Source organism: Argentina silus, assembly GCF_951799395.1.
Source record: "Argentina silus genome assembly, chromosome: Y".
Taxonomy (NCBI): Eukaryota; Metazoa; Chordata; class Actinopteri; order Argentiniformes; family Argentinidae; genus Argentina; species Argentina silus.
Window position 1 is genome coordinate 45471701 of NC_139654.1, and position 13814 is coordinate 45485514.

At 41.8% G+C, this 13814-nt stretch overlaps 2 pseudogenes across 2 annotated transcripts in view; both read right to left on the bottom strand.

Moving 5' to 3' along the window:
• Nucleotides 1-12403, bottom strand: part of LOC310823681 (cytochrome P450 3A27-like) — a 59298-nt pseudogene extending 46895 nt beyond the window's left edge. The window contains exons 1-9 of the transcript in view: nt 12290-12403; nt 12043-12156; nt 11465-11553; nt 11219-11354; nt 10757-10816; nt 10571-10640; nt 10252-10412; nt 7247-7466; nt 6893-7055 (exon numbers count right to left, since the gene is read on the bottom strand). The product of the transcript in view is annotated as a cytochrome P450 3A27-like (transcript). The remainder of the gene's footprint in view (nt 1-6892; nt 7056-7246; nt 7467-10251; nt 10413-10570; nt 10641-10756; nt 10817-11218; nt 11355-11464; nt 11554-12042; nt 12157-12289) is intronic.
• Nucleotides 1-13814, bottom strand: part of LOC310824152 (cytochrome P450 3A27-like) — a 230821-nt pseudogene that overhangs the window by 51675 nt on the left and 165332 nt on the right. The window lies entirely within an intron of this gene.

Genomic DNA, 13814 nt, shown 5'->3' on the forward strand with positions numbered 1-13814 from the left:
CACACACAAAAACCAACAGATCGCCAAGACCTCCATTGCACCATGCACGCACGCACACACACACACACACACACACACACACACACATACACACACACACACACACACACACACAAACACTGTCTCAACAGCCCCTTCCTTCACTCTCACTCTCTCTCTATGTAGGTGGGTCAGGCTGCGTATTCAGCCTCTAAGGGGGGTATTGTTGGGATGACTCTACCCATCGCCCGAGACCTGGCACCCATGGACATCCGTGTGGTCACCATCGCACCCAGTCAGTAAACACACACACATACATACGCACTCTTTCACACACTCCTCCCCCCCCCCCCCCCTTCCTCTCCATATCAGACAACCTCTCTCTCCCTCTCCTTAGGTCTGTTCTCCACTCCTCTCCTGGCGGGTTAACCTGAGAAGGTGCGTTCATTCCTGGCCCGCCAAGTGCTCTTCCCCTCGCGCCTGGGAGACCCTGCAGAGTTTGCCCACCTGGTGACATCACTGGTCGAGAACCCCATGATCAATGGAGAGGTCAACAAACTGGATGGAGCTATCCGCATGCAGCCCTGAGAGAGAGTGAGTGTGTGTGTGTGTGTGTGTGTGTGTGTGTGTGTGTGTGTGTGTGTGTCTGTGTGTGATCCAAGGTATACCACTGTGACAGCTCCGATGTGTGTGTGCATGTGAGGTGTGTGTTCATGTCTGGTACTCCAAGCTCTGCTGTACTGTACGCTCCATGCAGTTTTGTTTTGTTTTGTAAACTGATCCAGTAATAAACTTCTAATGAGTCTGAGTCTCTCCTCCTCTGTGTCTGTGTAAAGTGAGGTCAGTAGGAGCTAATAGGACAAATGAAACAAGAATGAGCCTTATGAGGCAAGTGTACCTTCATTTGTCCTATTAGAAGTGAATAGAACGCCTGGACACAGGAAATGCTAAATGCTAAAGCTCTCATAACATCACACCTGCACCAGTGTATAGCTTTATGTACATGTCATCCACAACATTTGAGTGAAGGGAAAGGGAAGCACACATAGCACTAAATAGCGGCCAATTGTGTTGAGGTTTCCAGGCTAACGGTGTCGGCATGTGCAGTCCCCTGTCTTATCTCTGCACCCCCACACGCTCTCAGCCAGGGCCACATCAACAAGGCTTTTGACAGAAAGGCTCGTCCCCTGGTTTGCCTGATTGTGTACCAGCTGAGCCATCAGAGGAGTCGCTCTCAACGAGAACATGAGGGTTGGGGCATATCTGGAGCCATCGTTCATCTGAAATTAAAAAAGTAACATCAGAGGGGAGTGCAAGGTGAGACAAGAATTGGACAAATTCAACTGAGAGTTGAAGGTCATGGACTAAATGCTATAGTAAAACTAGCAACAATCACCTTCATCTACTTAGTCTATAGGTTCTCTACCATCTCTCTAATCGTCACCATGCTCACCTTCTTCAATGTCTCCCTCTCCTGTTCTAGCTTCTCTTTTTCCAGACTCTGTTTCGCTCTTTCTTCAGCCACCATCACCAGGGCCTCTCTCCTCTTGATGGCCTCTATCTCTTTCTCCATCTGTTTCTTATCCTTTTTAAATGTCTCCTTCTCCTTCCACATCTTGAGCATTTCTCGCTCCACATCTTGCCCGTCTCTTTTGATTTTCATCCACTCCTTCTTTATCATTTGCAACTCTGCTCCGACCTTCTCTGTCTTTCTAAGCATCTCCATTGAGGTCGACTTTTCCTGCTCTAGCTTCTCCTTTTCCTGGCTCAGTTTAAGTCTTTCTTCGGCCTCCATCACCAGGGCCTCTCTCCTCTTGACTGCCTCCATTTCTTTTTCCATCTGTTTCTTGGCCTTGAGAAATGTCTCCTTCTCCTTCCACATCCCAAGCATTTCTTGCTCCACCTTCTGCCCGTCTCTTTTGATTTTCATCCACTCCTTCTTTATCATTTGCAACTCTGCTCCGACCTTCTCTGTCTTTCTAAGCATCTCTTTTGAGGTCTCCTCCTCCTGCTCTTCCTTCTCTTTTTCCTTGCTCAGTTTAAGTCTTTCTTCGGCCTCCATCACCAGGGCCTCTCTCCTCTTGACTGCCACCATATTTTTCTCCATCTCTTTCTCCATCTGTTTCTTGGCCTTGAGAAATGTCTCCTTCTCCTTCCACATCCTGAGCATTTCTTGCTCCACCTTCTGTCCGTCTCTTTGGATTTTCACGCTCTCCTTCCTCATCATATTTAACTCTGCCTCTGCCTTCTCAGCCTTTCTAAGTATCTCCTTTGAGGACTCCTTCTCTTTCTCAATCTCCATCATGAGGATCTTGATCCCACTGTCCATCTCCTCCCTCTCCCTATTGAACTCATTCCTGTCCTCCTGCAGTCTTTCTGCCTTTCTGGCCAGGATCTCCTCCTCCCTCTGCCTAACTTTTTGGTCCCTTCTCTTTTGTTTCTCATATTCCTCTATCTTTTTCTCAAACTCTGCCTTCTCTGTCTTAATCCTCTCATGCTCCTTCCTGATATCCTCAATACTCATATATATTTTCACCTCCATTGTTTTTATGCACCTACAGTAGATAGAACACAAACAAAAATGATTGAAATAATCTCCACACACCCATACTATAATGCAACAGGAATGTCAGAAAGATTCCCCAAATGAGAAAGGGATAACAATCTTTGAGTTTGCCCTTCTGAATCAGTCAACAAATACCAGTACACCGATTGGCAGCAAAGAAATGTTATTATCTATAATGTGCGTTCGGCTGGCGTCATAATGGGTTTGGAATGACTATCATGGTAATTCACTGCCTAACAACTCTTATCAGCGTTCGATGCAATGGTTCGAAGTGACTTGGTCCTGTCAGAGGCCTATGTTAGAGTCAGCAAAAGCTTCCAGTGTGGGTTGGCTGGCTATGTTTGTTGACACGCCTTGAAATATAGCCTACAATTGTGGCCAACAGGTCAAATATCAGTGGCCATATAATGGGCACATTTTATTAACTGGAATCGGCCTGGTACAGGTAGGAGCCTATAGGCTAATAAGCAGAAGACCTCTGCAAAATTAAAATAGCCCTAATTCAATTCATGCATTTAGGTCTCTCATAATAATAATAAAAAATATATTTTATTTGGAATGTGTTTTTCATTTGTAGCCGACAATTTCAAAGCCTGTGCAGTTGAGTGCAATAGACACACAAACAAAAACACAAACAAAACACTAACAACAACAAGAGGACAGGACCTAAAGGAAGGCCTTTCTAAAGATGTGAGTTTTTAGGCATATAGAAATATCCAACGCTGAATTCGACTTAATGGGAATATCATCTCCTAGTGACAGATATCTCTCAGTGACATTTTTACGCGTCCCTTGTCCAAATGCTGTAAAGGTAGTCGGCCTATGCCGTCTCAAGTATTTACAAATACAAGTGTTATAAAACTATACTATATGTCAACTATACTACATCTCTGGCCTACATTAGCCTACCTCAGTCAGTAGGCTGTGTATAAGCGCCGAATCTTCCGGTTATAATCTCTTTATATCTCACTCTGGTAATACTGATTGCACAGGTTCAGGTTGCGTCTTAGCTCGTTATGCCACTAAACTAAAAGTTCAAGAACTTTGTGTATTATTGCAGAACATTCTCAATTCTGTGTACATATCAACGTCATAATGATACCAATAGCAACGCATTTTGGGTGGAATCCTAACTCCAAATCCGCGCGCGTAAATCTTGCATTCATGTCAATGGGAATTTGATTCGATTTACACGCGGATCTCGAGTTAGGATTCCACTGCAATACACATTTAAGTTTAAGTTCATTTGAATTTATAGTGCATTTTACCCACAATATACGGCTTACACAAAAGTAGCCTACAAGACAAATACAACATTTGAAAAAACATATTGCATAGAATCAAATTTGGGGATATACAGGGTTTTTTTCTTTATAAAGTACATTACAAACATAAAGTCTCATAAAGTACATTACAAATACGAAACAATTATTAGTCCTATTTTTTATTAGTAATAATAATAAGTCTTTTATATTTAATACAAAATAGATTAAATGGTGAAATTGGTGTGTATAAATATAATAAACTTGACTCATAATTCGTATAGTGCTGTTTTTGGAGTAATTACTAATTACTAGTAATTACTAGTGTGTGCGGACTGCGCTCTCTGTCCCGTCATTCTGCTGTGGGGCAGCGGAGCACTCTGCCCCATCGTTGCGAGGGGAACAACGTGAGCGTGATTGGCGTAAGCAGGGAAAACCTCACGCAAATTATATTGGGTATGAATTCTGCCTAGCAACAGGTGGCGAAAAACTATTAAACGCTAATGTCGTTAACGTGGTCTGACATGACAGGAAATAATCACAAAGCAATTCAGTTCATCTACTGTACGTCTATCGCTAATGCTAGCTAGCTAAAGTTTTCACAATGAATCGTGTAGATTATTTGTTGACCATGCGGTTCAGTACATTGCCTTTGGAAGAGAAGTTGGAGATAAAACGTTTAGGGCCAACAGGAATGGTTTGACAAAAAGAGATGGCTAACCGCTACCACCTCGAAACATGCGCTGTTCTGTTTCCCATGTATGATTTTTGGTGGAGACTATTTGGGCATCGGCTGGATTCAAAGACATTATACATCTGTCAGAACAGAACAGACACCAGCGACTGAACGGCCTTGACATGATTTCCATTGAAAATGCATTGATCCAGGGACAGATGGATTTCAACAGTAAAGTCATCGAGAGGTTTGCTGAAGCAACGAACCGCCGCGCTACTTTCCTATTCAAGTGAGCAGGTCTGTTTGGACATGTATGACAAATGGACAATGCGCCGTTCACTGTAGACTATATTGCTTTTGTTTTGTAGTCATTTTAAACGTTATACTGGCTGTGATATAAAGTGGAGGACTAAATGTTACGTATAGGCCTAATATCTAGACAGTTGATGGGCACACTTGTTACTTGTCGCTTTCAGAACCCTGGACTGGGCTCCGGCTGTATATTCATATAGTTCCGTTAATTAGCCTAGCCTACTTTCCGTGATTTAATGTGACTTTTGTAGTGTGTTATAGCCTCTGCACTGATGCTATTTATTTCACATTTAAAATAATACAATTGATAAAACCTGATTAAACTTTCCTACAAGTTAACGATGTGCCGAATGCTTGTATTTTGATTAAACATGCAAGTTATTGAAGACACGTGTCTGTCTCATCTTTTTACTTTGTTGCAGTATAGGCGTTCTGTGTCGCGCTGAAGCGTATGAAGTGTATTCAGTTATGGGGTTTACTGTACATACTTTTTCTCTGCACTGTTCCTGCTGCAGAGGATGCGTAAACGATTTTCCCATGTTGTTTTTTGGTTGTGGTCTGTGTTTATACATTTAGGCTATTAGTTGTATCCTACTTTTCAGTTTTACAAGTCAAATCTTATGACAGATGAGATGGCACTTCAACCGATAAAATGCAGGTACATTTTGACTACTGCTGCACTACGATACCCATAGATAGACCCAATACATTGGTAACTGCACTACTTATACAGCTCATATACTGCTTATACTGTTCATACTGCATTCTGTATTTATTCTGCTTATAATGTTACTGTTAATACATATATTGCTTATACTGCACTACTTATACTGCTCATATACTGCTTATACTGCTCATATACTGCTTATACTGCACTACTTATACTGCTCATATATTGCTTATACTGCTCTACCTGTATATATTGTTCACATTGCACTTTTCTGCTTTTTTGCACTTCTGGTTAGACGCTAACTGCATTTCGTTATCTCTGTACTTGTACTCTGCACAATGACAATAAAGTTGAATCTAATCTAACACCTATTTATTGTCATGTTTTGATGGCATGTTGTTCATTCTCATGTTATGATTTAGTTTGTGATTATACACACGTTTTTAGCGTGATGATAGAGACCCACTACCAGACAAGTACAAAACATACACAAGTCACATGCAAATCCCTGCACTGCAGACGACAGACAACAACTGTCTCTGTACAACGAGTCCTGGACCTCCACTAATAGACAGATACAAAGAGAGCAGCATACAGTAGCAGCAGAGCCCAGAGGCGAGGCAAGGCAAGGCAAGGCAAGGCAAGTTTATTTATATAGCACATTTCATACACAGAGGCAATTCAAAGTGCTTTTGGGGCTAGTGTTGGGGCTGATCCTAGATCTATGTGTAACATAATAACTGAGAGACCTGCAGCAGGGCAGATCCTCATCACTGGCTGTCTGCTTTGAGCTGGTTGTCGTTGGACTCCTGGCAGCGGAACAGGTCCATCTCAATGGGGATCTGGTGAGAGTTGACACACAGTTAAAGTATGAAGGAACGAGTAAAACAGATGTCAGCGTTACACTATGAATGTTACCTAACACAGTGTCACTGTTACGTTCGGGTAGCATTGCACTATAAATTCAAATAAACTCAAACTCCTGGACAACCTCTCTTGGGTCGACATACATTAAAATGGCCCTATGAAGTCTCGAGGGAGTTTTGCAGAAATACAAATAGCTTTTTTTTAAATCTCACACTTCCATCATTTAGTAGGTAGCCTATACTGAGGATGATTGGCGCCTAGTACTGAAAAATGCAATCTGGGAAATTAAATGGGGAGTACATACTCATGCAGTACGCAAGTACAGAATTGTAGTATGGGGGTTCAAACCCGGGTCTCCCATGTGGAAGACACAAACGCTACTATTAAGCCAAGAGGACATCCTCAAGGTCTGAGGGCGACACTTCAGTTTACATGTCTCAGGCAGGGCTACCTCATCACGCGAGTGTGATTCCAAAATCACCTCTGCTACATATAGAAACGCAACAAAGTCATAGGTACAAAATTATATTTACAATCATTGTATCATTATTTTGTCTCACCTCTGTCTCTTTGCAGACGGTGAAGTTGAACCTCTGTAGAATCTCCACCATCGCCAGTTTCATCAATACCAGAGTGAATCGCATCCCGATACAGTTCCGTGGGCCCAACCCGAACGGCATGTAGGTGTATGGGTCGATGCTCTCCTTGTTCTCCTTACTGAACCTACACACGGTGTAGGGGTTAAAGAACATATCAATTAAATCACAGTAATATGATGGTTATACATGGTTGAAGAAACCTGTTTGTGTTTGGTCGTCGCATTTAGGTTTGTTTTATGGTTGTTTGTGGAACACTGCTCTTATCGTTGCTGTTGTGATTGATATTGTGGTTGTGGTTAAGATGTGGCCCATTACCTCTCTGGTTTGAACTCCTCTGGGTCTTCCCACACATCGGGGTCACGGTGCAAGGTCCAGATGGGTATCATGACGACCATACCCTTGGGGATGGTGATGCCGCTGATCTCAACAGATTTCTTGGCGACTCTTTCAAGTCGATGGGGTACAACCTGAGAGACTCGTTGATCACGCTGTCTAGATAGTCCATCTGCATCAGAGCCTCGTACTGGATAGGAGCCTGCACAGGGATATTACACTCACATGAGCACTAGTGATTGGTCGTTCACGTAGCCGTAGCCCAGAACTAACTCTTTTTCGTCGCAAATCTGAAGAGCTGTTAGTTTTTTGTGTTTTTTGGGGGGGAAATGAACACAGTACTATACTTATTCTAATCTGCATAGCCTAATTTCATGACACCCGCATACAGAACGCCATTACTTTCAATGTACGTGTGTAATAGTGTCTTGCTTTTTTGTTATACATGAATAAACAAAAAAATCGCTAAATAATGTTATCTTGATAGTTAGAAGAAAATACATTTAGATTCCACTGAACAATGTAAATGATAGATGTACACAAGGATCAATCAGAAGTCAAAATGCCACTAAACTGGGCTGCTTTTAGTGGATTGACTGCTTGGAATACTGAATGTGCTATAGTCTATTATTTCCTATCACAGTCGACAGACTACAAGAAAACTGTCAGGTGGTTCAAATGTGAATAACTTGGTATCCATTCCATTAACTGTGGCCGGGCAGCACCGAACAGCCCAGAGAACATTACCATGGTGCTTTTGAATATTAGGTCCCTATCTGGCAAAACCTTTATTGATCTTATCTCAGAGCGAAAGCTGCACTGTAATGTTTTTATCTGAAACCTGGCTAAACATGAATGCATGTCAGTCTATTAGAAGTGGGGAAAAATATATTTTCACTCTATTATTTATCTAGCCATGTCGCTGAGCAGATGAGAATTTCATGATGAATATGAATATGAATAGTACACCATCAACAGCTTCCTCCTGTGATAATGATTTAGCAACCAGCTTCAACACCAAACTAAGGGCAACTATCGACTCTGTAGCACCAGTCAAACTGAAAAAGGCTGTGGCCAAATTTAAAAGAATTTGCAGAAAGTCTGAGCGGACAAAAACTGCAGGTCCACCTTGATATTCTTCGAGAGCATCTTTCTGCTTTTAATAAGGCAATAAAAAAACGCCAAGACAGACGGGATCATTTCTCAAAATTGATAATGAATCATAACAACTCAAACAGTGCTCTTTTCAACGATTGACAGCCTTATAAATCCCGCCCACAAGACACCTGGTGATCTGCTCTCCACCTACAAATGTGAGGAATTTGCAACATACTTCTGAGATAAGAGAACCAATATTAGGTGAGGAGGATCACTCAGGCAAGACCTGAAGATGTGTTTGATGACTTGTTACCCCACCTTCCACCACATGGAAGCACTATGAACTCTTTTGCAGTGGTCATACAGAAATGCTCAGCAAAGTGGGGGTCTGTTCATCTGCACCTAAAACTACCATGGTGAAACCCCTCCTGAAGAAAAGTAACTTAGACTCTTCAGTCCTTTGCGATTTTAGGCCAATCTCCAACCTTCCCTTTTTAAGCAAAAAAATAATAATTCTTGAAAAAAAGGTGTTCAAACTGTTAAATAATCTCCTTCTTCCCAACTGTACCTTTGACATGTTCCAATCTGGCTTTTGTGCCGATCATAGCACTGAGATAGCACTATGTTGTTAAGTTATTAACTAGGTTCTTAATGACCTTAGAATTAATTAATTAATGCTGATGCCAAAATGCTCTTTGTCCTTGTCCTGGTCAAACTGTCTGCACACTTAAAGACACTACTTACAGTAACACTAAGCACCAGGCAAAAAAACAAGGTGTTACCATTGACTCAGATCTTAATTTTGAAACCCATATCAAGAATGTGACTAAAACATATTTGTATCACTTAAAGAAGAGTAAGTAAGTTTGCCGGAAATCTGCCATCGTGGAGAAATTCTGTCTGAAGTTGTCCAAACAACAACATCCTCCCTAATAATAATATATCCCCCCGAAATGAACTTGCAGTGTTGGACATTAGCTGTTGTGTTTCTACATGCGCACACGATTGGGAGAGGCAGCCACCAGAGAAAGGTCAGTCTACTCCCCTAGAACACCCCTGGCACTCACAACATGTTTATATGCAAACCGAATGTCAGGTAGGACACTGCATTTTAAAAAGCGTGTTTTCCGAACCAAAACAGCGTCCGTAAATGAAATATTTATTCATAAGGGATTTATTATAAGGGATCTTGTTCCCTGATCGCTACCGATTAAAGATAGTCATTACAACCGTTAGGAAGCTTTTAGAACGCTTGAATATTACATGGACCTTTACAGAACACAGCTGTAAAGGTGCAACCTTTCCTCTCCCAGGCTGACACTGAGAGACGAATGCATGCTTGTATTACTAGCAACCTTGATTACTGTAACACTCTCCTGTCTGGTCGACCAAAGAAAGCTCTTGGCAAATGATACAAAATGCAGCAGCACGAGTCAGATGGAGAGCACATATCACACAAGTCTCTGCACTGATTACCTGTTAGTTTTATAATTTATTTTAAGATAATTGTATTAGTTTAGAAATCACTCTATGGTCATGCACACCACTGCATGTCAGACATGCTTTTAAGGTATATACCCTGTAGATCCCTCAGGTCCTCAGGTACTGGCCTTTTAACTATTCTGAAGATTCCAACAACACCTATCTACTTCCTGTTTCAAATGAATAATACTGGGCAGAAGTCTGCACAGGGATGCTACAGACACATTAGCACACTGCAAAATACTGTCACCTATCTAACCATCTGTAGGAGTCTGCAGTGCACAGGGGTTACACACTCATCAGTACCCTCTAAAACACTGTCACTATCATGTCACTATCACACTGTCACTGTCACTATCACCTGTTCCACATGAATAGTACTATATAGGAGTCTGCAGAGGGGTTACCTTGTTGGGAAACACAGTGTCTATCTCCTCCTGCAGCTTGGTCATGATGTGAGGGTTGGTTGCCAGATTGTAGGCCAGGAAGGACAGAGAGCTACTGGTGGTCTCATAGCCAGCAAAGATGAACATCATTGCCTGGGACAAGATCTCATGGTCACTCAATCCTATGATGATGGGAGAAATGGGGTGGTAGGTGTGTTTGTAGGTATAGGTGTTTGAGGCAGGTACTGTATGTGTGTGTGTTAGATGCTAGTATACAGTGTGTGTGTGTGTGTGTGTGTGTGTGTGTGTGTGTGTGTGTGTTTAAGGCAGGCACCTTTACTCTGCTCCTCTCCCTTTGAGTTGCTGTCTTTCTGCGAGTCTATCATCAGCTGCAGGAAATCTACCCGACTCTGGAAGCAGGCTTACGTCAGATCAAAATCACATGAGAACTACCAGATGCTACCAAATCTCTACAATTGTATTACACAATACTGGCTGAAGATCGTATATTTGATCAGTTACATACCTTCCTGGTGCTAGCCACGCGATTGGACTTGATCTTCTGAAAGACAGCGTAGAAGAAATCTGTGACCGAGGCAGGGAATAGGGATACCTCCTTGTTTGCCATAACAGGACCCATGAAGGGGAAGAATGCTGGACGGACAGGAAATGCCACGGTTACAAACAGGAACAGGAAATACCATGATACGTGACTCCAATCCTATTCAATACACAGCCCTGTCCAGAAACAACTCCTAGGCTCTATCCCTAGACACTTCTGTATCCAATCCACTCAGATCTCCAAGTGTCCAGCATTTAGGAACTAGAGGTTGGTTCTGGACAGGGCCCATGTGTTTGTCAAATGAGTAGAGCGCAAACCATTGGCAGTGTGGTTTATGTCAGTCTAATCAATGAAATCAATAGCTTCATTTATTAAGCACAAAATGACTGAAAGTTATATGGGGGCAGTTGTACCGACTGTGAGGAACAGTGGGCTGAAGATGTCAAACTTGAGCATTTTCTTGATGTTGGTCACAAAGGGGTCGGAGGGGTTGTGGAGGGAGTCGATGTCGACACTGAATGAAGTACTGACGACCACATCCATACTGTATGGTCCAAAGAACCTGGAACACAACCACACAATCTCTGACTACCAGAACCACAACTACAAAATTAAACGGGGAGTTCACTGAAATTACAAATTCACCTTATCGTCTCGGAGATAAATACTCACTCCTTTAGTTCAATGGGCTCATCGTTATCAGCCGTCTTCTTCAGATTGCTGACCAAGTTACCAGAGTGCTGCTTCATGATCCTGAGCATCTGAGTTGGGAAGGATACATGGAAAAATATCATGATTGATACGTGGATTAATATGTGCAAAACATATATTAATATCATGTTTGAAACAGGAATTATTTTAATGTTTATATAGCCTGAGAATATACATCCATACAGGATACATTATGTCAAAGAATAAGTGACTCCAAAGATGAACTATTATTCTATACTCATCTGACCACTGAACTTATCGAAGATAAGATCAAATATACTTTATTGTCCCGGATGAAAATTTGTCTTGGATTAATTAATTAAAGTTGCTGCTTCACACAACAACAAACAACAATGAATACACACTATACACATAGTACAAATCACACACACACTCTCACACACACACACACACACACACACACACACACACACACACACACACACACACACGCGCGCGCATCAGAGTTGTTAGTCATTCATTTATTTGTGTTGTATAAAGGAATGAATGAAAGAAGGAGAGGAGAGATGGGACTGTACCTCTTTGATCCGCCCACTGGTGAAGGAGGGAGACAGGACACTGCGGATCCGTCTCCATGCATCATCCTCAGCGATAAACACGGCGTCATACAGAGGCCCTTTGAGATAGATATTCTAGAAAAATAATAATAATTATATACTGGAAGATTAACCTACTATTAATAATGCTATAATAACAATGATATTATCTATTTAAGGAGTCCTTATGTTTTTTTCCCCATACAACAACTTCAATTCAGCGTATTACCCTCCTGTTAGTGAAAAGGGAGTTGCATTCCTTGATGAGGATGGTTTTGATCATGGCTGTGTCCATGATACACAGGATGGGCTGACGGCCATCATAGATCCTACACACCAGCAAAAACAAAGATAGCCTCAATTCTTCGTTGCATTGATTCCACAAGATGTTGGAAACATTCCTTTGAGATTCTGGTCCATGATGACATGATTGCATCACTCAATTCCTGCAGATTTTTCAGGTTCACTTTCAAGATGTGAATCTCCCGTTCTATCACATCCCAAAGGTGTTCTATTGGATTCAGATCCTGGGAAGGCCACTGAAGAACACTGAACTCATTGTCATGTTCATGAAACCAGTTTAAGACAACTTTTGCTTTGTGACATGGTGCATTATCATGCTGGAAGTAGCCATTAGAAGATGGGTCAATTGTGGCCATGAAGGGATGCACATGGTCAGCAACAATACTCAAATAGGCTGTGGCATTCAAGCGAATATACCGTAGATAGAGACAGACAGACCCATCACAGATCCTGCACTCTTAGAAAAAAAGTGCTACCTAGAACCAAAAAGGGTTCTTCTTCCACTCTCCCTTTGAAGAAACCTTTTGGGTTCCATGTAGAACCCTTTTCCACAGAAGGTTATACAGTACCGTGCGAAAGTAATGGGACAGTGAAGCATTTTTTCTTCTTTTTGGAGTTGAAATGAGAACGTAGAGATTCTCATCTTTTATTTGATGTTATTTGTGTATATATTGGTTTATCATTCAGAAATTACAACATTTTTATGCATAATCCCCCTATTTCAGGCTACACTAAAGTGATGGGACAATTGGCTTGACAGGTGTGTTCGTCAGGTGTGTTCCATCACATAATTTGTGCAGTCTGCTATTGGTGTCTTGTCAACATGAGGACCAAAGAGATGTTATTGAAAGTCAGGGAAGCCATTATGATGCTGAAATATCAGAAAAAAATGAAACATAGCCAAAACCTTAAACCTACCAAAATCAACAGTTTGGAACTTCATTAAAAGGAAAGAAAGCACTGGTGAGCTAAGAAATCGCAAATGGCAAGGAAGACTTCTCGTGGATAACCAAAGAATGCTCACCATAATAAAAAAATAAAAATAAAAAAAACTGCCCCATAGATTAGGAACACTCTCCAGGAGGTAGGCGTCAATGAGTCAGAGACTACCATCCGCAGAAGACTTCACCAGCGGAACTACAGAGGCTACACTGCAAGGTGCAAACCACTACTTGGCCACAAAAACAGGCTGGCCAGGTTACGGTTTGCTAAAAAGTACCTAAAAGAGCCTGCAGAGTTCTGGAAAAACATGTACCAGAGTGATGGCAAGTGTAAAGTGTGGAGAAAAAAAGGAACTGCCCAATATCCACAGCATCCCACATCATCTGTGAAATATGGGGGAGGGGGTGTTATGGCTTGGGCATGTATGGCTTCCACTGTAACTGGCTCACTTGTCTCCTTTGATGAGGATGAATTCAGAAGTGTTCAGAAACATCTTGTCAGTCCAAGTA